Source organism: Chelon labrosus, assembly GCF_963514085.1.
Source record: "Chelon labrosus genome assembly, chromosome: 2".
NCBI classification, from domain to species: Eukaryota; Metazoa; Chordata; class Actinopteri; order Mugiliformes; family Mugilidae; genus Chelon; species Chelon labrosus.
The window spans coordinates 19,700,598-19,725,815 of record NC_140338.1 but is presented as its reverse complement, the minus strand read 5'-3'; the positions used below and the strand labels follow the sequence as shown (position 1 = coordinate 19,725,815).

The window sequence follows — 25,218 nt, the reverse complement described above, 5'->3', positions numbered from 1 at the left end:
AACAGAGAGCGAGTCTTTTTTCTTGTGTTTGATATCAAGCGGTGGGTGGAGGGTAGAGGGGGTGAAAAATAAAACTGTCCTCACAGATTGATCTTATTCAAAAAGATTCCTACTCACCCCTATCCAAAAGCTGACAATCTCCATTCAGCAACTCGCTTTGTGCCCCAACACTAATTATGTGCGAATCTAAAAAAGACCCCACTGTGGTACAAATTCTCCCCCCCTCCCTTCTCTCTTTTCAGTGGACACCAGATCCTTGGCAGGCTTACAATGTCTTAGTTCTCTTCAAGTGAAAGAGCCAGAAAGAGAAGGAATCCAAGTAGCTTTCATCGAGATGGTAGGAAGTGCAAGTTCCCCTGTCTGCATGCATGAGCTCTGTCTCTTTTGCTCCTCCGCAGTCCTCTGCTGCAATGATCAGAGGGAAGAAGAGACAACCAGAGAAAGAAAAAAAAAAAAGACCAAGGAGGAATCTTTTCAAATATCTGTCTTGCTCTTTTCTCCTCCCCTCCCTGCTTAAGTTTCAGCAGATCTGTCAAAATGTATTATCGTCCATCTCTGGGAGAAAGAACTGACTTGTAAGGTTTCAATCCATTCAAGCGGTTAATCATGCTTTCAGTGACGAATGCAAGGAAGAAAAAAAAAAAAATCTGGATTTAAAGAGGTGAACCCTGTTCACTGTTTTCTTGTGTAACAGTATTCCTTGTCATCTCAGTGGCTCAGATCGGTTAAGAAGCCGCTCGCATCCCCCGTGGCTTGCAGGTTTCGTTCACTCCCTTGCTCTCCGGGTGTTTTCGTCAGCCAGCTGGAAGAGGCTGCTGAAGGCTGGTGCTGGTAGGCAGGCAGGGGCGGTAAATGTGGGAAGCAAAGGAGCGCGCAATCCCTTGCAGCAGACCAGTACACTGACAGCGCATGCAGAAGCACCTTCTGTTCACTGAGTGTCGTAAGCCACTCACAATTCAGAGTGCTCGCTTACTTTCCCTCACTCTCTTGCTCTCTTTCCCTTGATCGCTCACTCACTTGTTCGTGCTGCTCCCCTCCTCCTCCTCCTTCTTCTCTCTCTCTCTCTCTCGCATCCTCCTTGCTTTTCTCTTGCTGTGTTTTTCTCACTGCCTCAGACATTTACATATCCAGAATGGGCTGGGCTTAAACCAGGAGCTTTAATGAACCCCCCACTTCCACCCCTCTCTCGCGCGCTCTCATTTTCTCTGTCTCTCTCTCTCTCTCTCTCTCTCTCTCTCTCTCTCTCTCTCTCTCTCTCTCTCGCTCTCGCTCTCGCTCTGTCTGTCTCTCTCGCTCTCTCTGTCCTCCCCATTCTCCCTCATTTCCTCTCTCCTGCCCTCCCTCACTGACTGTAATGAATTGGACTTCTCTTGACGGCACTGTAAGAAAGCTGTTTTCTGATTTCAGAGTTGCAATGTAGGAAACGGCATTGTATATTAGTTTCATCCGTAAAGCAGAGAACCATTTGTGTGCATATTAACAATCAGATGAGACTGAGACCACATATAAAAGAACATATACAATAGACATATATACTCAATTTAAATTTCCATCATCCTATATCAAGTCTTTCTTTTTTCACATATGACTACGTAATGAATACGTCTCCGTCTATTGACATTTGTTGTTTAGCCTCGCCAACAGTAAAGGCTTGAGCATAATGAGCTAAGACTGGAGTATGACATTCTTCATTTGATCAAACTGTCCTGCAGCCAGGCATTCTGTGTCATTGTCAATTATGGCTAGGCTATCCATTCTGAATACAGATGTAATTGCTTGCCACATAATATTAGCATACAGCCTTAACATAAATATTCTTCTCGGAAAGTTTGCGCTCATCTTGCTTTGCACTTCTCTGGAATCACTACCAGCCTCGTCATCAGTCTCCCATTAATTTTCAGAGACAATTAGCAGTGAGACTGTATCTCAGACTCTTCCTATCAGCCAAGTTTCTGACAATCAGACCTTTCGTTCCTGCCCTGAGTCCATAGTACATTTTCTGACTTAAATAAAAAAAATAAATAAATAACAAAAAGGCTTAAAGATGACAGGTCTTGTTTTGAGTTTTCTTGAAGACATTTCACCTTTTCATCCATGAGGCTTCTTCAGTTCTAAATGACTGCTAGGGAGTCTCACAAAACAGTCTTAACTATCTCTCCTCAAATATTTTCACCCACATTCACACCTTAAGTCTAGAGTTTGTCATTAAAGGGTCGTTAGAAAACCACTAATTCTGAAAAACAGGAAACCACCCAGGTTAATCTGAACAATTTACTCTAATTGCGGGGGAGTATTGGTCTGTTAACAGACCCTAGTTATGTGAGTGTCAGGTGGGCTGTACCCACAGATGTTCCTAATAAAATCTAAACTCGCACCTGTCATGTAGAACTGAAGAAAGCACTCAGATGGCTTGCCTTTGTTTTTTTGTTTTTTTACAATGACCTGGATGACATGTGCTTTTTGACACAGCTCTTGTGTGTTTAACAGTAATTAGAATAGACAAAATTAATTTGTGAAAACATTTAAAAAATGGACTCATAATCCAGGATAATAATGTACAGTATCCAAATAAAACGTTTATTGAAACATGTGCTGTGATTACCAGAGCTTTACTTCAAAGTGTGTTTGTGTTGTCAGGATTTGTGCTAGGACATTAGGAATGAGGAAGTGCAGACCGAACCAGAGAGGAACCGTTTTGGTGGTTTCTTTTAAAATGCTAGGTGGATAGGTAGGCAGGTATCTAGGAAGAGAAGCATGTGGCAACGTGGCAGCTATGCATACACTGTGCCTGATTGGTTGCCATCAGGTGGATGTGATAGTCACGTGGCTGGAACCAGGAAGAGAAACTGAGGACATCTAGCGGTTCTACGTGGTATGACACGAGGAATGTATTGCATTTTATTTTATTTTTTTATAAAAACACAAATGAATACTAAGCATAGACTGTACAAAGAGTGAACATCATGACAGCTCCTCAAAAGTAAACCAAAGCATGTGGAGCGCTCCCTGGTGACTAGCTGCAGTATAGGTCATAACCTCCACTTCCTCCATGTTAGTGGATGGGACTTGGACCGAACTAAAACACTAAAGTACACATCAAGTAATTTTTTTTAAACATGGTTTCTGTCATTTTAGGTAGTTAATATACTGCTAATGCATGTTCAAGTGTCAAATTTTCTTTTAAGTTTTGTTTTATTTAGTTATTTGACGCTATAGAAACAGTTGCTACCATTACTGCTTAGTGAAGTGTCCTGTAGGACCATGGGAGTAGCAAAAAAATAAATAAATCAGTTGCAGTGTATATTCCAACATTTCTGTGTAACCGCGTAATCTGTGTGGAGGTCCACTCTCGGTTCTCACTGCTCAGACTCCGGCTCCAAACTTGCAAGATGGCGGTGTCCGTACATCTTGACTTCTGGTGTCTGTTTGACCAGTGGGAGGAAGTGGAGACGTGGCACACCCTTTTCAACATCGCATACTGTTTTTGTTTTTCTCACCACTGTTTCTCTCTTTTTTGTTCACTTCTTTGCTGTTTTTCAGAAATGTATCGACTGTATACATTTCTAACTTCAAATACATTTTTGTAATGCTAGTGTGTTAAGCCTTTCAGTGTTTAAGTCTGCCTATAGTTTCCAGTTAATTTGAGGTCTGGTAATTAGCACAAATCTTGCAGGGTTACTGTTCTGATGGAAAATGAACCCTCTTCTACAGATAATGAAGGTAAAATGGATAGCTATGTCTCTGCATGTCTTTTTGATCCATATGAAGTTGATTCTATTCTGGACTTTTACAATCCCCCCCAACCCCACTCTGGGAACATAGTACGTTTGCATTGTCTGGCGACATGTAGTTGAAAATGGGGTGGGAGGTGGCTGTCTGTTTGATTACAGCAATTATACCATGAAAGCACAATTACCTAACAGCTCTGTACTTTGTTATGACCCTGTCTGCCATTCCACAACTTAACCTTAGATATTCCATCTGCCTCTAGGAGCTTCACAATTACCACAAGAGAAACATGCGGGAATCTGGGGTCATCCGTTTAAATTTGCGGTGAAGCTTTTGACAAGGTCAGACATTTTGGAACAAATTCTCACACTGTGACTGCTGCTTCAACCCACGTCTGCAAGCAGACTAGTCAGAAAATGCCATGGAATGGCGCAGAATACAATAGTATGGTGATATGTCACACATGCCATTTCTGAAAAGGTGTAGAGCACAAAATAAAGGAATGGAGGCGAAAAAGGAAAAAAAAATGTGTATGTGTGTATGGCACAAAATCTGTGTTTTCAAACCATAAAAGCAGGACAGAGGAATGGCGCATGAATACATAAACTTACGTGAATGTACAGGTGCCTTTAGAGGCAGGTAAGATGCCATTCTGATATTCAGTCTCTATTCAGCCTCCAACCCTTGGTTGGAAAAAAATATTTTGCACTTAGTAGGCAACACAGTTACTCTATCATACTGAGGTTTATCAAAGTAAAGTTGGTGGACAGAGAAAGATGCACCAGGATGCACTAAGTCAGCAAAACCAAACCTCTAACACTCATGCAAACTTAAGCAAGTTACAGTTGTTGAAATGTTTGCCTAATTTTTTAATCCATAGGCAGATGTTCCATGAGAATAGGATTGCACTAGATTTGAGTTTCATATTTCAACCATGATTACTGAATGAAGTTATGACAGCGACGAAGACGGATAGTGGCAAAGGAAAGGGAGGAAAAATTGTCCTTCACGTGATCTGGACATTGTGATGTTGGAATCATCTTGGCTTCACCTTTGCTATATTCCCTGTTAGCTATAATGGATGACTACACCATCAGCTAATGACATGGTGCACTATAATGAGCGAACAGGAGATGAGAGCATACAGACCATCAGTTTAAGACTTTTAAGAGCTTTGGCTCTCTGCTTCGGAGTTGAGGTCAGCATAAGTGGGAGTGAAAGTGTGAGATTGCGTATGTGGTCGCTGCTAAGGACACACTCAGATAAACAGATGATTTTACTAAGGTGGATAAGGGTTACTTTTAATTAAAATACTATTTTTTTTCTACAGTTTAAAATTATAGAACTTAAAGCCTCTTTTACACACAAACCCTGTGATTTTTTTTTCATTTAATTTATCTTAAAGTGGACATCACATGCAAATCTCACATTTGGAGCTATTTCTACATATAGTAGGGTGTGTAGCATTTCTGCCAGTTCAGAAAAGCTGCCAAGACAGGTGCAGTCAGTTTGTTATGAGCCAGTTGTGACATAGATGTGATGTTCTGAACATAAGACCCGCCCCTGATCCCTGTCCTAACACGGCTTCAGATCACCCCCTCATTCCCCTGCACACAGGTAGTGACAACGCTTGCGAAGCCACATTTCGTTTCAACAAGCATCGGATACACATCAACAATGAAGCGGCCCTGGATTACAAGCTGCTCTGTGCTCGCCTGTAAAGGCTCACAGGCATCTTTACACTAAATCCCAGCCTCAGGAGAAACAAGAGCAAAGTGGCGATACTTAGCGTGCATTAACCCTAAAATCTGCTTATCATGACTGTTAACTTGACCACAGACATAGACGTAGTGTAGCTGTCAATAAACTGTACTAAAGTAAACATCACATTCATTTCATCCTCGAGTTAGCTGCTGTTGGGTGGGCTGACAAACACCAGCTCAAAGTAACATTAAGTTCACTAAACGATTAGAAATGTCTTCTTCAAACCTTTATTGCCGAACTTCTTCAGAGGTCTCCTGTTGTTCTGGGTTCAACTCTGGTACAAATAGACAAACTGATGTATCTTCAAAGCGCCTCGCTGCCGTACTCTACTGACACAATACTACTAGAGGGTAGAAGGTTGGGTTAACAGGAGCTCATTCACAGGAGGGTCGGGGGTCGCATCAAAACAGCTTTTGATCGGGTTAACAGGGGCCTGTTTGACACTGTCATTGAAATATTTTAACCAAAGCATGTAACAGAGATTCCATGAAGTCATGAACCTGATCCTAGATAGTTTTAACACTCCCAGGTACTAGTGACTATCATTGTTGTTGATAAAAGTGTTGTATTAGATGATTACTGTGCAAGCAATTAGCAAAAGGAAACAAAAGAGGATTTATCGGAGTCAGTTTTTATTTAAGAATAGTTCATATCTTACATTATGACTGTGTATTTCATGTTTGATGTTGTTGCACATTGTGTGGAAACCCGCCATTGCTAGCTGTTTTGCCCTCAGAGCATGATTTTATGTCCTTAGTCAATTATGTGTTCATTTTATTTGTTAGTCTGGGATAGCTTTTATAGCAGAATGTTTCTGTTGCATTGTATTGTGAGCAGACTGAATTGATTTGAGGGATCAAATAAGACTAAAAATTATCAGCATCTGTGATTACAAGCCTATTATTTAAATCATTTATTGAATCAGAGGACGTCTGTCTGTGCGAGGCCAACAATACAAGGCAGATGATAACTAATTGGCCCGCTGCAGCGATAATGTTGATGGGCATCTAGAAAGGATCGTAGTGGGGGTCGGTGGAGACACTTACACTACAGATTGGCTGTCAGTTATGTGGTGAGGAAACAGCAAGAGATGACTCCACATTCACAAATGGAGTACACCTCTGAGGCTTTCTCAGTCTGAGAGGGTCACAAGCAGACGGAGGGTCCACATCATGCTTATTTGTTAAATCTTTAGCGTTTATTATCCATCTTCTATGCTATTTTGGATGGCGTAATCCCGTTATGTAATCAGTAACTGAGGCTGAACTGAGGAACAGACAAAATGTACTCAAAAATAGCCTTGGGCATTTAAAATGATCAGCACTGTAGACTCATCACGCATACATATCAGCTAAATCAAAACTGTGAAGACTAAGAAGAATGAGTTTCCTGCACGAAGATCCAGCTCTTTCCATCTTGCTATGATTTTAAAGGAGCTTATACAAACTGCAGCTGGGGTAAACAAAACAGGAAAAACAATACCGTCGTAATGTTCAGTGGAGTGTGTGACAGGAGGAACATGGCTGTCGCTATGGGTTACAACTCCTTGAGGCATGTTTTTGTGTGATGCAAAGTTTGCTTCGGTGAACACTAGCGTCATGAGCCATGTTTTAGGCTTTAGAGGTGGATGAAGGTTTGGGTTGCCGCATGGGGAAGGGATGTACTGAACAGAACGGACGGCAACCTCCAGTGTTTTGTTCACGGTGATGTGATGAGGATCCATGAAAAAGACGGGAATAAAGAATCTGTCTGAAAGGGCCGAAAAGGGTGAAAAGAGTGTGTTTCATCGATAGAAGGAAATAAACGGTGTGTGCCAATAAATCTGGAGGTGGTTTTTGGAAACGGCATTATCTTAAATTGCCTCGAGTTTTGTTTCTCTCCCAAAACAAAAAAATATTGCTCTCTACTGTGGAAATTGGACAGACCGCGATAAGACATTTTGTTCTTGTCACAACAGGTTAAAAACTTAAACTAAATGTTGGTGGGTTTTTAGTTTTTCTGTTTTTGTTTAGTTATTTTAACCATATTTGTTCATTTCAAGCCATCCTCCAGATCTGAGGCCTTTTGACCTTGGTCTTGGATGCTTCCTTACGTGCTTAGTGTTTCTTGCTGCAGCAAAGCTTGTTAGGGTTAGCTGAATAGAACACACTGCCATGTTAAGGTAAGACCTTAACGTACTTTGCTACAACAAATTTCAATAGAGAAATTATGATTTGCCTTAATGACCGTAATTTCCATGTTACTAAAATAGTTGAATTGTCCTCTGCTGGCTGAAATTTCCGGCTCCCTACTTAGTACACTGTGTTCTAGGTATTAGAGAGCTTTAGTCCCTCAGAACAAGGAGGAATTCTGAAGTTTTTTGGTTTTCTTGAAACCTGACAAATTACTCATAGTTGCTCTTTAAACCCCATAATAATCAGTTTTACTCAATTTTCTCTTGGTCAAGCTCTTTTCAGTTACTTAGTTTCAGGCTTTTCACTCGCTATTGGTGTTAGCTTAAGGTTTGATGTATCGCTCGTGGTTTCAGGACGGCCCCTTTCAATGCCACAGCCGTGCTAAGCTGCTTGGTTTACTTGAGATCCCCGCTGCATGTTTTCCATTTCTTTCGTTAACATTTTTATTTTGCCCACAGAACTGCTCCTGACTCTTTCTTTTTTAAATTGACAGTATAGTGATCAAACATTCCAGGTGGGTGGCCTTATCTGAGATGCTCATTCTGGTCAGTGGTATGTAATGCATTTATATAAGCGCATCATGTGTAAATGCATTCAACTTCAACAGCCTCTACCTGAGGAGGAGCAGAAAAGCAGAAAAAATAATAATAATAAAGGAGAAGCTGCAGTTATAATCAACAGTCAGATCAGTGTATAACTACAGCCAAGCGGACAAAGAGCAAATCAAAAACTGCATTTTGTTGTCAGACTAATAAAGCACATTGTCAAGTAGATAAACATGTATGCACTTTTAACAATTATATTTAACAGTAGTTAAAGTATTGAAAAAGAAGGTCGATATATAGTTCAGCATCACTGCACTTGTACAACATACTGTATACAGCCATAGTTTACAGGCATTGCAAAGGCTCCTTATTCAGCTGCTCCAGTTTATCCTGAAGGTCACCGTGTGATGAAACCAACAGAACCGCATCAAAGGAGAAATAAGATCCTGAGCTGACCAGTGCATCTGCTTTACACTTATTCTGACATGTAGTTACAGCAGCTGTCATTTGATATTTGTTTACTGTCTGTGCTGTGTGAAAATCAAAACCTAAATTATTCATTTGGTACAATCCTTAAGAGGAAGTTTAAATAATGGCAATTATTATAAAAATGACGAATAATGTGTTTTTGAACAGAACTAGAGGACTAGTCATTATCATAGTTTGTGTTGGAAGGGATACAACAGTTGAAACGCTTCTGTCTGTTTGAGAGAGAGAGAGAGAGAATATTAATATGTCTCTAAGTTGCTTCCAGCCATGTCCACAGCAAGGTGCTCTGTGTTGAGAGGGACAGGAACACAATGGTTTTGCCTTGTCACAACACAGAGCAGTCACACTTCCAGTGTTGGACATGCTTTTATACAGAAACAAGATCAGAATTCTTCACCCGCCACCGCATTGGTAGGAATTTACAGCTACCTGCCTCAGCCAGTTTAACACCCACATATGGCATGTTGGCGTGTTTGGGTTTTCCGTATACGATACTTAATTCAGCTCCATGTTTTAACATTTATACTCTGTGTTCCTTTATGAATTGTTTTGGCTCTCTTTTTTTTTGGCTTCGGAGGCTACAGCAAACAATGCCTGTGACTAAACTGTGTTTGCCAAGAGAACTTTGCTCAGCTGTCAGAGCACACAGAAATCCCACCAAACCCATTTTCAAAACCCAGCTCTTTGGAGCAGCCTGCCCCAACTTTTGATAGCCCCGACTACCGTGGCCTATTGCCTGATTCAGAGCCAAACAAGCCTTCACATCCTTCATGTGCCCACTAAGCTCTCTCATGTTGGTATGAAGCGGAGCAGAATACAGCGATCAGAGGAGTCTCTGATGCAAAAGACTGAAACATTTGTAAATGTAGTCTGAACATTACATGAGCCTTTATCTGAGGATACTGTCCCTCACTTCCTTGAGCCTTTATCTGAGGATAAAGGCTCAAGGAAGTGAGGGACAGTAACCTGGAACTCTCTCAATCAGTAAAAACTCAACTGAAAGAAAGGCTTAAAGGTGAACTATAGTTGAAGAGATATGTCAGGACATCTCGTCATTACAGGGGTATAGTGATGCCACATTGTTGTGCAGAAAGATCCAGGTGAATGTGGTTCAGAGAAGGACTGTTGAGGACCAGCTGAATTAGGTTCTCTTGAAAACTAGAAGTGAAAGGAGTTAGAGGAGGAATGTATCAATCTGACAATGAAATGAAAGCTGAAAGCAGCAGAGAGAGACAAAAAAAACATTTTATGTATCTGTACCATTGTACAGAGCTGGTCTCTCTAGAATCATGCTGATTGGTTGGATGGTCATGTTGTTGTGAAAATATATATTTGTTTGAATGTTCAGATTAGGTAAAGGTAAAACATGACAAGATCCTTCTGTTTTTATCTCAAACTCTGCTCTTGTGTTTACTTTAGTCACTTTAGTTTGTTTTTTTTCCTCATGCACTGGCTAGCTAAACAGCCGATTTATTCAGCAAGTCGAACTGGCTGAAAAGCTGGCGACTCGGGTCCAACTACTGCCAACGGTGGGTGCAGGACACACCAGCAGCCCAGCTCTGGAAATTGGCTGGCCGTCGGCTTGGTCTGTCACAGGCCTTAAATGATGATGTTGGAGTGAAGATAGAGATACAGATGTATAAAGATGAGTTAGCCTTGTTGATTGGACACTTTTAAAGCTCCCATTATTGACGACTCTATTTGTCAGCCAGGCATCAGTTGTGTATTGGAAACTCTGCTTTTCCTTCATGCAAGTTTCTTTGTAAAGATTGAATTCTGTCTGTAATTATTTGCCCAAGCCTGCTTCACTGTTTCAGTCTGCCACAAATAGCATATTTAGTGGCCTTTTCGCAGAGATTGACTTGTGATTTACATGTCATTGTTCTCCTTGTATGAAAAGAGCATACCAGTATCACCTTGCAGATAATGTCTGGGCAAAATTTAATACCACCTTTCTCTAGAGGGGGTATGTTTATTTTTTGTTTGTTTTGTTTTTTTTACTAAGTGATAAAACTCTCATGTAAGCACTCATGCCAAGAATCTCCCTGCTGCTCATTCAGTGTCAGCGCCACAGGTGACGTGTTCACTAGAGCTCTGTTTTCCCTTTACCCATGGCCGACCTCTAGCGTAATTAGTCGCATGATGTCAGAAAAACTGGATGACACTGAAATTCATTACAGGCGCTGCTGGTGGTGATTTTCTTATGACCCAGCCTAACTCTACAGTCACCTCTACACACCTCTATACAGTATGTACCCTCTAGATGATGAGCAGTGATAGATAATGGATGGATAGAAAAGGAATATTAACATTTTCCAGAATGTCATCTCATTGCTTTGACGAAACAAAATAAAGTTAGAATTGTTGAGCCTTAACTCCTAATACAGTATTGCTTGCGTGTCATGCTTTGTTTTACTGAGCATCTCTTAATTATAAAGAAACAAACTAATTTATGACTTTCTCAAATTAAAACTGTATAAAAACTACATTAAGCGAAAACAAGAGAAACCTAAGTTTAAGCTCAACTACAATAGGTTAATCTTACTTTTGTTTACTCCTTGGTAAAAATATAGCCATATCAATGCAGCACAATCATTTCTTTTAAATGACACAGCCAATTAACAAAAGACGAACAATCACAGTTATAAAAAAAAAAAAAAAAAATTAAATAATACATCAAAACCAACTGACGTAACCCTGTTCATCAACACATGACACATAATCAAGCCTAACAATGTAAACTGGCAGTAAGGCATTAAAGAGGCTGTATTACACTCATTTGCAAGTTCATAATTATATTCTGGGGTTTTATCAGAATAGGACTTTTTTCTTTTTTTTCTTAAAAAAAAAAAAAAAACGCATTATTTTCCTCATGCTACACAGCAGCTGCCGCGCCTCTTTTCGCCATCTGTTTTAAGTCCTGTCTGTTTAGGACTGGCACCTGCTCTGATTGGCCACTTCTTTTTGGTCAGTGTTATAGTATATAGTTGTACTATAGTCTCATATATATATATATATATATATATATATATATATATATATATATATATATATATACACACACACACACACACAGTTCTTTCAACCTAACCACTAGGAATTACACAGATGTGTTTCGTTTATGGTGGAAGACCATTTCTTGTAAATTACATATATATATATTTACCCGATTTAAGTTTGTACATTTGTTTTGTAATCCCTGTCTTTGCCTTATACACATGTAGAAAAGTTATGTTTGGTGTTGTATTCTTTTTAAAAAATATGTTTTAACCTGACATTTTGTGAACCTCCTATCACACTGCAGACGCAACATGGAAATGTCATGAAACTATGTCCTGCTGATTCGGCTTCCTCTTAGCAAAGATGGCATTCATCTGATACGACAACATTTTCATCGTGGCCAAAGATGCTAAATGATTTTTAACTAAAAGAGTCATACAAATGCATTTATTGTTATCTTAAACAATTTCTATAGCTACATGTATACAACTATGGAAAATATCTTTGCATTTTATAGCACACACATATGGAATAAATCTTAAAGATCATAAGGTTTAGTAGAAATAAATTATTTTATTTATCTTATTTTCTTCTAACCATGTTATAATAACTGGAGCCTGCTGACATGCTGATAATTGGGTAATTCCAGTAGTAATCATCCTGTACCCTAATCTCTACTTAGGTTAATTTAAGATTGATTATCTGTAAGGTGTACTGTATGTCAGTGGAGGTGTTCAGGCATAAAAAGTCTCCACATTCTACCGGTCCCCAGTTTTAATCTCCAAAGTTTTGACAGATAACCAAATGTTGTATATTGGTTGTTGATAGCATGATTGGTTGGATAATTATTTTCCTTGTATTAATAAGATACAGATCTATAATTGGACTATTGTGGCATTTCTGCTCCTGAACATCATTCATACATTCTTACATCCTGAACCTGGTGTGGTATTCTCAGATAATACATGATGCCTCCATCCACCAGGAAATAAGCCACTATGTGTGATATCTTCCTGTCACATCGCAGGCCTGTTTCATGGGAGATATTTTGTCATGTCTCAGTAGGAGAAGGTGTAAACAGCCAAATAAATGATCTGATCTGAAGTCCCTCTTAGCTCTTGCGGTTGAAGGTTTTAGTATTGTGCATGCTGACTCACTGTCACACTGTGATGGCTTACCAGCACGCAGAACAGAGAACACAGTGAACTGAGCTGTAATGTCATTAGCAAATCCTCTGCTTTTTCATCTATGACAAATCAAAAAGAATGTAATGTGAAAAAGCCAATTGTTAACCCTTTGTTTTATTGACATTATGACATTTATCCAAGTTTTAAAGATCTGGCAGGTAATTGTAACCAGTCACACGGGAAGTTCATTTTAAACGAGTATAGCCTTTTTTTTTTGGACAAGTTCTCTTTCTTTTGATTATCAGATTTATGAACCATGAATATCGCATAGGAAATACCATTGTAACATTTCATTTGAACATGTGTATGCAAGGGTCATCATTGTATCCCCTTGTTGCGTTAGCGTTTGTGAATTCTGTACACAATTTTAAATGAGGTTCCTTCTCAGCTAGACACTGGAGAATTCCTCCAGTTCTCTTCACACACACAAACATACTTGATAAACATCCTCAGACATTTTTCTTCCGAGGCCTGAGGTGTAAGGTACTCGTAGCGGTAAGCTGTTATTCCTCCCGGATTGTCAAACTAGTGCAACAGTGTAAACACAGAATCGTGTGCCCCAAGTTTGTTGTCTGCCCAACAAGGAGCTGCTCCAACACATCAAAAATGCAGTCAGAGTTGTTTCAGCATAAGCTACACTTGTTGTGTAGATCGCAGTGGGGGGGAAAAAAAAAAACAAAAAAAAACGACAGTTACCCAACGTCAGTATCGGTGACAGCGTGGTTCTTTCATGTGTTTTTGAATGTTTTCTTTGATGACAGTGGAGTTCAAATGTTGACAATAATGTAAAAGTTAAAATAATGACAGCTTTATCCTTTAATACCCCGCCATGCTCTGGCACAGGAAGCAACCGGGGTCACATTGAGAGAAGTTAGGTGAACTTCTATAGCACTTGATAAAATTACACCGACATCAGCTTAGCGGTTAAACACTGTAATCTTGCACTCAAGAAGTATTTGAGTGAGCATGTGTTTGTGTGGATGTGTGCGTCAGTTTGTCGGTGGGAAGGTGTGCATAATGCTTGCACATTACTTCAATGGGGTAAGTTGCGTAGTATGTCTTTCTGACACTCCATTCCCAGTATAGGCAGAATACTTGCACCCGAAAATAGCCTATGGCGATGACAAGGTGTTACGATATACCACGGTATTTGGATATCCTGAAGGAATGATCTTCAATACCTTCAAAAAATACAGACTCTGCTCTTTCTATTAAACCGATAAGGAGGTGCTGTGTTGAGGTGATTTACCATGCACGACCAGAGGTCATTCTCCACTGGTGGAACTGGCTGCTGGACTGTCAAAGATGACTACTGCCAGTGAGACTACGTTACAGGACTAGTAAAGAAGAAAAATGGCTATGCCTGGTTTGGGTTTGACGGCTGCAGCTAACATGGACAGTGTCACGGACGATGTCATTGACAAGTTTTAACGCCTCTTGACTCTGAATGAAGGTTTGAAAAAAACAGATCCTGCCTAGGCTCACTACATGTTAAGTAAAAATTATCAATAAACTTCTAAAAGTGAGTAAAACAAATAATAAAGATCGATCCAAAAGAAAATTGAAGCCTATGTTACCCAACAGATAATTCTGTCCTGGTAGTATTCAGACTAGACTTTAATACCCTGAAAGCACAACACCTAAACTGTGCTTGTGAATTATTTATTGCTAAAGTTATCTTAAGTTTATCGCAGTTGTAGAACACCCAAGTATTAGGTAGATTTCTCTCACCCACCACTCTCATTTAGTATGGACAAAGTTACAGAGAGAATCCCCACAATACATTTCTGTTTAATATGCAGTTTGAAAGGGGCTGTGAGATATGTACTTTGTTAATCCTCATGGGGTCCGCTGATCCTGTTCATAGGCGATGCCCAGGTCAAGGGCAATTAAAAGGATAATTCCTGGTTAATTCCCAATAACCAACATCCCTCAGGAGATTTTTATTTTATTTTTTTTCGTAGCTTTTCATTTATGCATCGCAGTACTGTATTCATGAAAAACCATGAAAAATCTGTATCCCGGATTAAATGACAAATAATTGTTAATCATATGCGCCGGTTAGTGTAGAAATATCCTGCAGATTGTTTTCACTTTATATCACATTGGGACACCTTTGTAGTATTCAAGGGGCTAGTGTGTCGTAATTGTTGTTGACACCAAATGACTCAGAGTCAAAACATGCAATACACTCATATGTACACAAGAGCAAAAAGACAAAAGATGTAAACACAGAGTACCATTAATGTTAGAATGGCAAGAAGCAGCTGTGAACAATATTGCATAATAAGGTTTTTTGACCAATTAGCATCTTATTTTTTTTATTATTTTTTTTTTGCACACTGCAGGAAATGGCTATGTTGTGAAAGCTGAGTAATTTCAACAGTTATTTTCAGCGAAAAGTCGAGTCCCATGAGTCGATGGAACAGTGTGTGGATTCCACCTCACTCAGTGTGTCTGTACCTGCTGGGAAGCTAACGTTAGTCTGCAGATCTCAGGCTGGTGTCTTGTCGAAACACAAACAGCGGGAGCAGATGAATTAGTGTGCTGAAACGGATTATTTCTGGGGATGTATGTGCTTTAGTTGTGGCACTGACAGTCCATGTGTGTGGGACAACCTAATTTTGGCCGGTTTGTCCATTTTTGTAATGTTTTGATTTCTGTGTTTCAATACAGCTAATCACACTGTACATTTCGGTGTACCCATATGTAAAAGCAATAGAAAAAAAACTTACTACTAGTAAATGTTTATGTTTTATGTTTGTTAAGAGATTGGTTTCACTAAAGGTTGTCAAAATTACTATTACATATGCTACTAAAAGTAGTACATGTGGGTTTACATTCAGATGTAGTAGACTTAGATAAAAAATCTAAATATTTAGTCAGATGTACTTATTTGCCATATACAGTAGGTTAGCATTTCTCTAACGTCTTGTTTTTGGTGTCAGAAATCTACCAAATCATTAAAAAAAGGATTTTGCCATGCTGATTTATCTCACCAGCTTTGCTAAGCTTTGAAAATATCTCTTAATCTCTGATTCTCCTTGTGTGCCGTTCATAGGAACTTCCTGCTGAAAACATTTTCTAGAATCATCTTTATCTTCTCCACCTTATGTCTGCATGACTTCAGAGATGTGTACTCTGAAGATGCCATCTGTTAATGTCCCTGGTTGTGTCAAATTTACCGCAATAATCACATGGTAGGGACCTCGTTGTCTAAGTTGCAGCTCAGATATGTCATTAGATAGATTATCTAGCCTCCTACAGACTAACATGTCTTACCGTAAACTGACCGCAGGCGCAATGTACAGATAACAAAATCCCAATGAGTATGGCGCCTCATACAATGTGACATTACATGATGACACATCCCCGAACCCTACGCAGTCGAAGCACGCACACACAAAATAAATACAATTGTTTTCACTTCATAAGACCACTGGATTCAAAACTGCACCCTTGATTAAAATGCAGAGTGCTGTCTCTGGCAGCAGACAATGGCAGCTAAATCCTCTGACGAGGAGAAAAAATTCTCAACCTCGTTTCCTCTCTGCCGCCTTTGTGCCTGCGTGTGTCTGTGCGTGCATTGTGCTCAGTGTCTAAGTGCTTAAAAATGTTTTGCATGATTTACTTTCTCCACCCCAGTAGTGTCGGCTCTAGAAATCTGGAGCTGAATCAAAATCACCCTTTGTTTACAGAGACATGAACTTGTTGACAAACTGCTAAACTCTGGCAGTGTGGGTGGTGCTTTCATAAAATTATTTTAAGCTTAAGAGCCTTCAGTTCTGAGGAATGATTTTAATCTGCAGCTACTGTGTGCCTGGCCTTTACAAAATACCACAACTGTCACCGAACATAAGCTGTGTTTTTTATATATATATAGATATATTGCACATTTTCGTGTCTGGCTATGTTGCATTCACCAACACGTAATGAGGATTGCATTGTTTGTATTTCAGTCTTTCTACCATGGGTGACAGAGCACTGGCTGCATTAAATACTGGCGTCACTCTGCTTAAGTTGACTTAGTATCGACATGATTCATCATGTCATTCTCTCATCAGTTACAGTCTCTGCAGCTGCCCACCTGCACCAAAGCCTTGTCCACCAGATGGTCTATGCATAATTAAGATGATAACCCACAGCAGAGACCTGACCCTGTCACAGCGTTCAAAATAAGGCTGCCCAGCCCCGGGGCCCACTTCACCCCTCTTGTGGTGCCCACATGTTCCTGTTATACTGCTCCCAGACTACCACAACTTACTGCCAGGGAGAGCACGCAGCAGCTTGATAATGGACAAGGTTTTGCACACATGTTGATGAATTTGCATAAAACTGTTTTATAATAATAATTTACATATCTTTTACTATGTATTGTTGTGTAACTGTTCGCCTATTTACATTTCTGGAGAGAAAATCCCACGTTGTATGATGCATAAACGTACGTCATGAAATGTGTTCAGTATTAGGACTGGGTGTCGCTATTTAATTATCTGAATTTATTTGGGTTTAACTCTCAAGGTCCTTTCAAGGTCTAAGATTCTATTCAGTTCAATATCAGTTAATTTATGGAAACGGTTTTCATAAAGCAGACGTTGTCCTTGGCCTATCTTGCACATTGCTTTGCTTTTGTCCAGCTCTGGTGCCACACTTTTAAAACGCAAAATGCTCTCAGAACCATCAGCTTCTGGGCCTGATGGAGTTGTAGCTTCTGTCATGTTGTGTAGCTCCCTCACACGTAGACTAATCTCAGTGTGTGTGAGACTAGTCATGCGAAGCCGGTCTCGCGAGACCACACCAAGATTACTAACTAAATGATGCAGGAAATGGCTTATATTTTAATAAAACATGATAAATCGGTCCAGGAATTGAATGAATTGAAATCGAATCTTCCAAATGAAGGTTGCCCTTACCACAGCTTTCAGAATATTAATTTCCTAGTTTTTATTCTGAAGATTTACTGTGACGCGTGTATCTTCACAAAGCTTTACAAAGGTCGCATTTAATGCCGCCTTTTGTTTGTTGCATATCATTTCCATCTAAATGAATGTGAATGTGTTGCTCATGAACAACACGGTGCATTAACGTTGCATGTTATACAGTCCATCTAGTAATTACATCCTGCATTGCTCTTATACGATGATACATACGGCCTTTATGTAAGCATGTGAAATGTCTTTATGAAGCAGCACAGATGATTGCTAAGCAGGGGTTTTCATTTATGCCACATTCTGTGTCGAAGTCGTGTACTGCGATTTAGCTGTGCCAGGCATCGCTTTTAACAGGCCAAGAACAGCCAAAGACACACAAATGAAGGTCTGTCATATGTAAATAAGAGACCGGTACAGCATGTCCTTGTTTCCACAGCTGAATCCATTTATCAGTCTGTGATCAAATCAGTGCTCATTTAGATGTTGTGCGACAGTTTAATAAATAAGCTGTAGAGAGGTTCATATGTCTCTCCCAGTGTTTCCAGGACGGCTTGATAAATGACAGCTAATATTTTTCAAGGGTGATGTCTGCATGTCATTTCCTGCAAATGAGGTTGGAGCTGGAACAGCTGTGGCCATTGTAGGAATACATTTTCTAAGTCAGCTTAAGGAAGAGAATGGATGTCCTTTGAAAAGACATCAATCCCCAAACACCCACCATGGCAGTAAGTCCTATCCCCTGATCCATCCTCACGCAGTGCCCTTACGTCACATCCAGATATTCTGTGGCTTCACCTCTCCTTATTCCTCCCAGCTAATAGCAGCAACAACTCTGTTAGTAGTTTGCGCTGCTGCCTGGCTGGACTGACAAAGCCGACATGAAAGGATAGTGGGAGACATAATCATTTCACCAGTTCAGCCAGCTCCAGCATCCTTTGAAGTTGTTGCACCCTGGATCATTACAGCAGCAGAACACCCTGTTGTCTAGCTCTATACAGTATATCTGTGTTTGTTCACGCAGTGACTCTCTCCACAGTGGGCTCAGCGACAAGAGACAGTGGGTACGTCAGTGTTATCATGCTATCATTAGCATGTTTTTATTTCATCTGCTGCTGGCTCTTTTTTTGTTTTGTTTTTTTAATATATAGACGTACATATTTTTCCAAACCCACCCTAATCCCTGATCCCTGATTAGTGCTACCTACGAAACAGCAACCCACCCAGAGGAGCCGCTTGAGTCATCATTATCCTGGTTTACACAAAAACACGCATATCATTGTCTGTAGCCTTTGCTAACCACAGCCTTTACATTAACAGCTGAAAGGCTCGTTCACGGCTCACATCTTGTGTATGATTTGAATCTATGCCTCTGTGAGTGTCTGTGTCATCTATCCACCCCCAGCCTACCACCCCATCCGCGCTGCTCGCCTCACCATTACATGTCATATTGTGGGAGGCTGCATGTGAGAGATGGAATGGGCCCGAAATGCATCTGTGTCTGAAAGACCTGTTCTTTTCGTCAGTCATTTTGGGCTTCTCGAGCTACCTGGCTGACTTGTAATCTCGTGCTCCACAGCGTATAGTTAAAAGGTCACATAGAGAGTGGTGGGTTTGACAGTTGACAATGAGTGGAAAGAGACCGTCGAGCAAGCAGGGACGGACTCTGAGGCAAGTGTGAAAGTGGATAGTGTCTAGACGACACAGTCATCCGCTTCCTTTTTGCTCTGCACATTTCTGTCAATTCTACCATCTCCACAGTAGTTACTTCACGTCCAGCTGACTCATTTTGAAGTATGCACAGCACTGGAAATTAAATTACCTAAAATGGACCACTTCCGTACAGCATACCCTGCAAGAACTCATGTGTCTATAGATTTTGTGTACTACTATGTTAAACTAATTCACAAGAGGAGATCAGCATCCTTATGTATTTAACGTACACGACAGCTAATGTCAACGCCACCAATGCAACATCAATTTTCTGTCATTCTGGATATGGAATGTACAGTGAGAACATACAGTGTGTAGTTCAGGGACATCCGTTTAAATGAAAATTCCTCAAGAATTTGACCTAGTCTGTTTTGTGCCTGTTAATGTCATGTCATTGTTTGGTCTGATCCGCTACGGAGAGGCGAAAAATGGAACGATGCAACGCATTAAAGAAAATGAGGATGAAATGGGATTATGTCTTGTGGTATTAAGAACAGGTCCCTGAAATTGGATTGACCTGCAGTGTGTCCTAGGCGATATGTGTTTGACTTGTGCCGAAGCTGCAGTCCTTACAGTACCTACAGACAACCACGTCATGGTTGCACATACATGTACAGGCAAGCGTGATAAATTGACTTTTTCAGCTCTGCAGTGAAACAAAAGTACATCAATGATCCTCAAACCTTCTTCTCACCTCATTGACTGGCTTTTTTCCCCCCCCTCTTTACCACAGCTCTGCTCTCACAGATATCACACCGCTCTCTTATTTTCTCACCCTCTCTAACCTATTCTCAGCCTCTCCCTCCCTCGCTTCTCTTCTCTCCTGCTGCCCTTCCTTCAGTCCCTCCCTCGCAAACTACTTGCTATTCAGTTCAGGGAGGCTGCAGGCAGCATTGCTCTAGCTCCCCATACTGCTGCTGCAGGACTAGTCTTTTTTATTCCCTGCTCTCTCTTTCTGTCTGATAACCAGACATTTCCCCTTCACTCTTCTTCTTCTCCTGAAACTATGCACCTAAACCTCGGCGCACAGCCCGCTACACTTAATATTTAACCCTCGGCATTCTGTTCATGCTTTTGTTTTTTTTCTTCCAAGAGCACAGGAACTATGATCAACAAAACTGTGGTCACCAAGGCAAAGTTACAGCGTGTTCTTTTTCATCGTACAGGAAGGTACGCTAGGTCAACTTTTTTAGACAGTACAGGAATGATATCTCTCCACATGTTCCTTAGCAATCTTTGTTTTATTGTTTCTGTGCTAGCTCAGTCACTGGCATGGCTTACTTTTCCAGGCTTTCTTTAAAACCAGAACTGGAAGATGATATTGTATGGCTTCATAACACTTTTTAACTGAAGCTGAAGGGAAATGGATAATCCTAAAGGCATCATCTATGGAAAAAAAGTTGATCCGTTACAAACGTTGGTCAGTTTTTATGAAGGATTTTTTTCAACAAAGCCTTGGTTAAAACAATATCCTGTACCTTTTGAATACGCTTTCTTTGCATTTGGCAATCGAACAGAGGACACAGGATGTTTTTTATCTGCAGCCCTGTTTATTTTTTTATTTATTTATTCATCTGTTAGCTATTCTTTCTCATCATGTAGTGTGAAGTGGATCCTATCCGAACTGGCATCGGGCAAGAGGCAGGGTACACTCTTGACAGGGCACCAGTCCATCACAGGGCTAACACAGACAGACAGGTGGCCATCAACATCCATCCATCCATCCAACAACCACTGCATCTCTTAGGACTGTGGGAGAAACGCGTAGCACCTGGAGATGCCTCTCCTAATCACATGCAGACTCCACACAGAAAGGCCTCAGCCGACCAGCAGATCCAACTCAGAACGGATCACTCACTGCTAAGTGTTCAATAGGAGGACGCCCTAATGCCCTTGTAGTGTAATATGTGTACCATCCCACTGTTCTGTGGTCGATTCCAGCTTGGGACTTTGGGACCTGTATGTCCTTTCATTAGGCAAGGGCAAAAATAGCCACAAGAATAACCTGACATGCAACCTTTTTCTAGAAACCTATAAAGTAGAAGACATTTCACCATTCCAATCCAAGTAGCTTCTTCACTTCTATGTAAATGACAGGTGGAGAGTCATATTAGGAACATCTGAGGGTGGTGCCCGCCTGAAACCCACGTGACTTTGTAACGACCAGCTACTCACCTATAAATGGAAGAATTTGTTTTGATCCCATTTTCCTGCCTCGATGAATGTACACAGCAGCTCATTATTCTGTCCTATGTTCAGTTCAACGTGTCTCCATTCACGCAGGGTGTTAATCCTTCATTCTGTGTTTACTCCATCCTGAGCAAACTGCTCATTTCATACTTACGATGTGCTTGATGATAAGCCAGATGCTTCCCCTGATCCACAGCCTGCTTGACCACAGATGCTAATAGCCAGTGACAGGCCCACAGTCTAAACATGAGCCAGTGTAATGAGAGGAGTAAGCAAACGGCATCAGCCATTAAACATAAGAGGGCTAGTGCCGGAAGGCACTCGGGCTCCTCCTCAGGCTGTGCCGTTCCAGGCTGTATTAACTCTAACTGACAAGAGACCGCCAGACTCAAACAGCACTGTTATAGATACCATGGGTGACCATGTGAAAAGAGCAAAGACACGAAGCTCTTATATATAAGAAGCTGCCATGAGGCTCCTCACAGGAGCTCTGTATACGCGTTCATTCTCCCACAGTAGACTTTTATTAGATTCAAGAGGTGTTTAAGTGTGTTGCTGCTATCAATAAATAATGAAATGGTGCAACTCCTGAATATTTATTTGGTGCTATATGTGATCAAACAAAAGATCAGTGACCCCTTATTCGATATTACGTTGTTCATTAAGAGCCAGACGCAGGATGTGTGATGCAAACAGCCAAAGATTTCTGGTAACCGTAGTTACATTTGGTTTCTGGTGTGTTTGCGACTGTATGGGCCACCTATTCATTTTGTAGACCTTCCTCAAAATTGTAACAGATGTGTACAATTAGTGAAACATAAAGGGTGATGAATAACATGTAGAGCAGCGGGGATTCAAGGACTGGGAGAACCTGCCTTGGGTCATTATCACTTTCATTAGATCTAGTTAATAAGAAAAGAAAGTCTGGTGTTCAGATCTACAGTATATACATGTCTTTGAAGACAGAATGCAGCTCATCTGTTAATCAGTGCTTACAACAAGATATTCATCTTTTAAAATATTCTGTTTTATTTCTCAGTAAACAGCAGAACAAACCAAAAAAAAAGAAGAAGAAGAACTGAGACAGTCCCAAAAATATCCAGTCCATGTGAAGCCTTGGGAGGCTCGGTGTAAAAATAATGTGTCCGGTCAGTGTCAGCCAAAATCATGTGTAGCTCCTGTGCAAGGCTGCTCACCAATCTGCGCTGCCTGTCACACAAATAACACAAACTGCTGCTTCAGTTTTGTGATCAATGCAATGGGAGGTAGAAAAAAAAAAAAAGAGCACAATCCTGAAGTTATTATGTTCAGTGTATAAACGGAGTAAACTTTTACTGACCCCCGGCTGGGTCACCTGGGTGAGGTTCTCTGATGTAAGACCTGCAACACTGCGTGACCCCGGTTACATCACTGAAGCTGTGTCGAGGTTACACCACAAAGTGTATCTTAGTACCAAAAAATAAAAAAAACGTCCCTCTCACCCTCTGTGTCATCCTCAAGCATCCTCAAGCTATATATAATATATATTATTATGTATCTATTTAATTTTACATGCACTGGATGAAAATAAGTGGCTCAGACTACATCTACGTTAAGCTGTCGACATTTTGAAACACTATTATGTGAATCAAATGTATGAATTAAATAACATCGTGAAAATGCCTATTTCTCTTCCTCTTCGCCCTCTTTTTAGTTTGCCAACAAGAAAACATAAATAGGTCACAGCACAAGTGTATTGCAACATCTCTGTTGTAACATTGACTACGGCCATGTTTAAAATGTGCGATTACAGACCAACGTGGACACAACATACTGACCCCATTGATGAATAGAACTGCTACACCATAGAAACGTGGCACTCCAGTTTTCCATAAGTGTGCATGGTTGTCGCTGCTGAGTGGTGTGAATGGTTGTCTTCTCTACGCGTATGCCTTGTGACAAGGTTCCCTCCCTTACATGACCCTGCACATAAAGGCTGTACATAATGGATCCAGGACAAAACTAAATGTCCTTTAATATTAGCACGTAGCACGTTTGACTCAGAAGGTATTCAGCTAAATGACCTTTTTAAATCCCTCCTTGTACGGTAAAGGACGTTTCTTTGCCTGAAATATATATGTAATGGTTTAGAATAACTTTAATGAGATTATCATATTGCGTCTATTCTTTGCTTTGTCATCTCATTAAAAATGAGGGAAAAACCTCTAATCGGAACCACTCATCCATCTGAAAGCATCTTTTCTAGCCAGAAGCGTCGTAGTGTGTTTTCTCTCTCTGTATCCTGTAATCAAACTAGCTGATAGCACCGTTGCACCTCTTTAAAGTTGCACTTAATGAGGACAAGTCAAATTGTCCCGTCGGTGGCACTACAGCAAAGGGAGCACGACTTATCTTGATGAGAATCTGACTACACATTCTCTGCTGGTAACCCGACCAACATGTTACCACTATTATCCTCCCCAACCCCCAGCTCACTCGCACACACACACGCACACAAACACTTTCTCTGCCTCTCGTTATCAGCTTGCCTGCCCCTTTAGGCCCGCTGCAGACAGTGTAACCACATTGGACAGTAATTGTACCTCTCGCTCCCGCCTAATTGAATTGACAAGGAGCCGGAATTGATATCATTTAACGCATTGATCTTGGGAGACAATGAGACACAATGCCTCATGCTCCCCCTCCACCTGACTTCTGTTTTCATCCCTCTGATTCATCTGCCCATTCCTTTGATTTGCCATGTTATTGCCTATGAATTACCAGATTCATTTCTCACTTCTTTCGCTGGCCCACCGTCATTTTTATTGCATTAGTTTTAAAGGAGGTGCAGAGACACGGTGATTAAAAACAAAAAAAAAGGAATTTAGCTCAGTTAATAATGAATGCAGTCAGAAAGCCTTTATATTTCTGCGTATTTCCATTATAAAAGCTTTAGACATTTATTCACTTAATGCTTATAGTTACCATACAATGGACATAAACAACAGTGTTAATTGAAAATTTAAGGAGCCACAAGGTATGATATACTGCATTTTTGCGCCTTAGGAGTTGAACGACTTCCGATTTTTTTCAAGTCGACAGTAATAGTTGAGTCGACGTTGACTAGTCGATGACGTCACTAATAAACACACAGAAAGTAATGCTTTGCAACAATGAAATCTATATTCTTGACCTGAATACATATTGTAGCGTTTCACACAAGGGAGGCTTTTCTGCAAGGTAATGTAAGCTTGAACGCGGGCTACTGTCGGCCGTAGCCCACGGCAACACCATAAACACCATCAGTCTGACACTTCTAATATAATAAAAACTCTCAGCTCTGGCAACTCTCACGTGGTGCATTAACTGTCATCAGGACAAAAAGCACGCTCTACAACCACAGGAATAATGTCAACTAATAGAACACAGCAAACCTGAACATAAATACATGTACTTATCAATACTGTGCACTGCAGATAGTCAGTTGCGTTTAATAATACTTCACAGCGTGACATAGGAT

At 40.6% G+C, this 25,218-nt stretch overlaps 1 protein-coding gene across 2 annotated transcripts in view; it reads left to right on the top strand.

The window, feature by feature from the left end:
• ctnna2 (catenin (cadherin-associated protein), alpha 2) overlaps positions 1-25,218 on the top strand; it is a 306,322-nt gene that overhangs the window by 191,390 nt on the left and 89,714 nt on the right. The gene's annotated exons all lie outside the window — the stretch shown is intronic.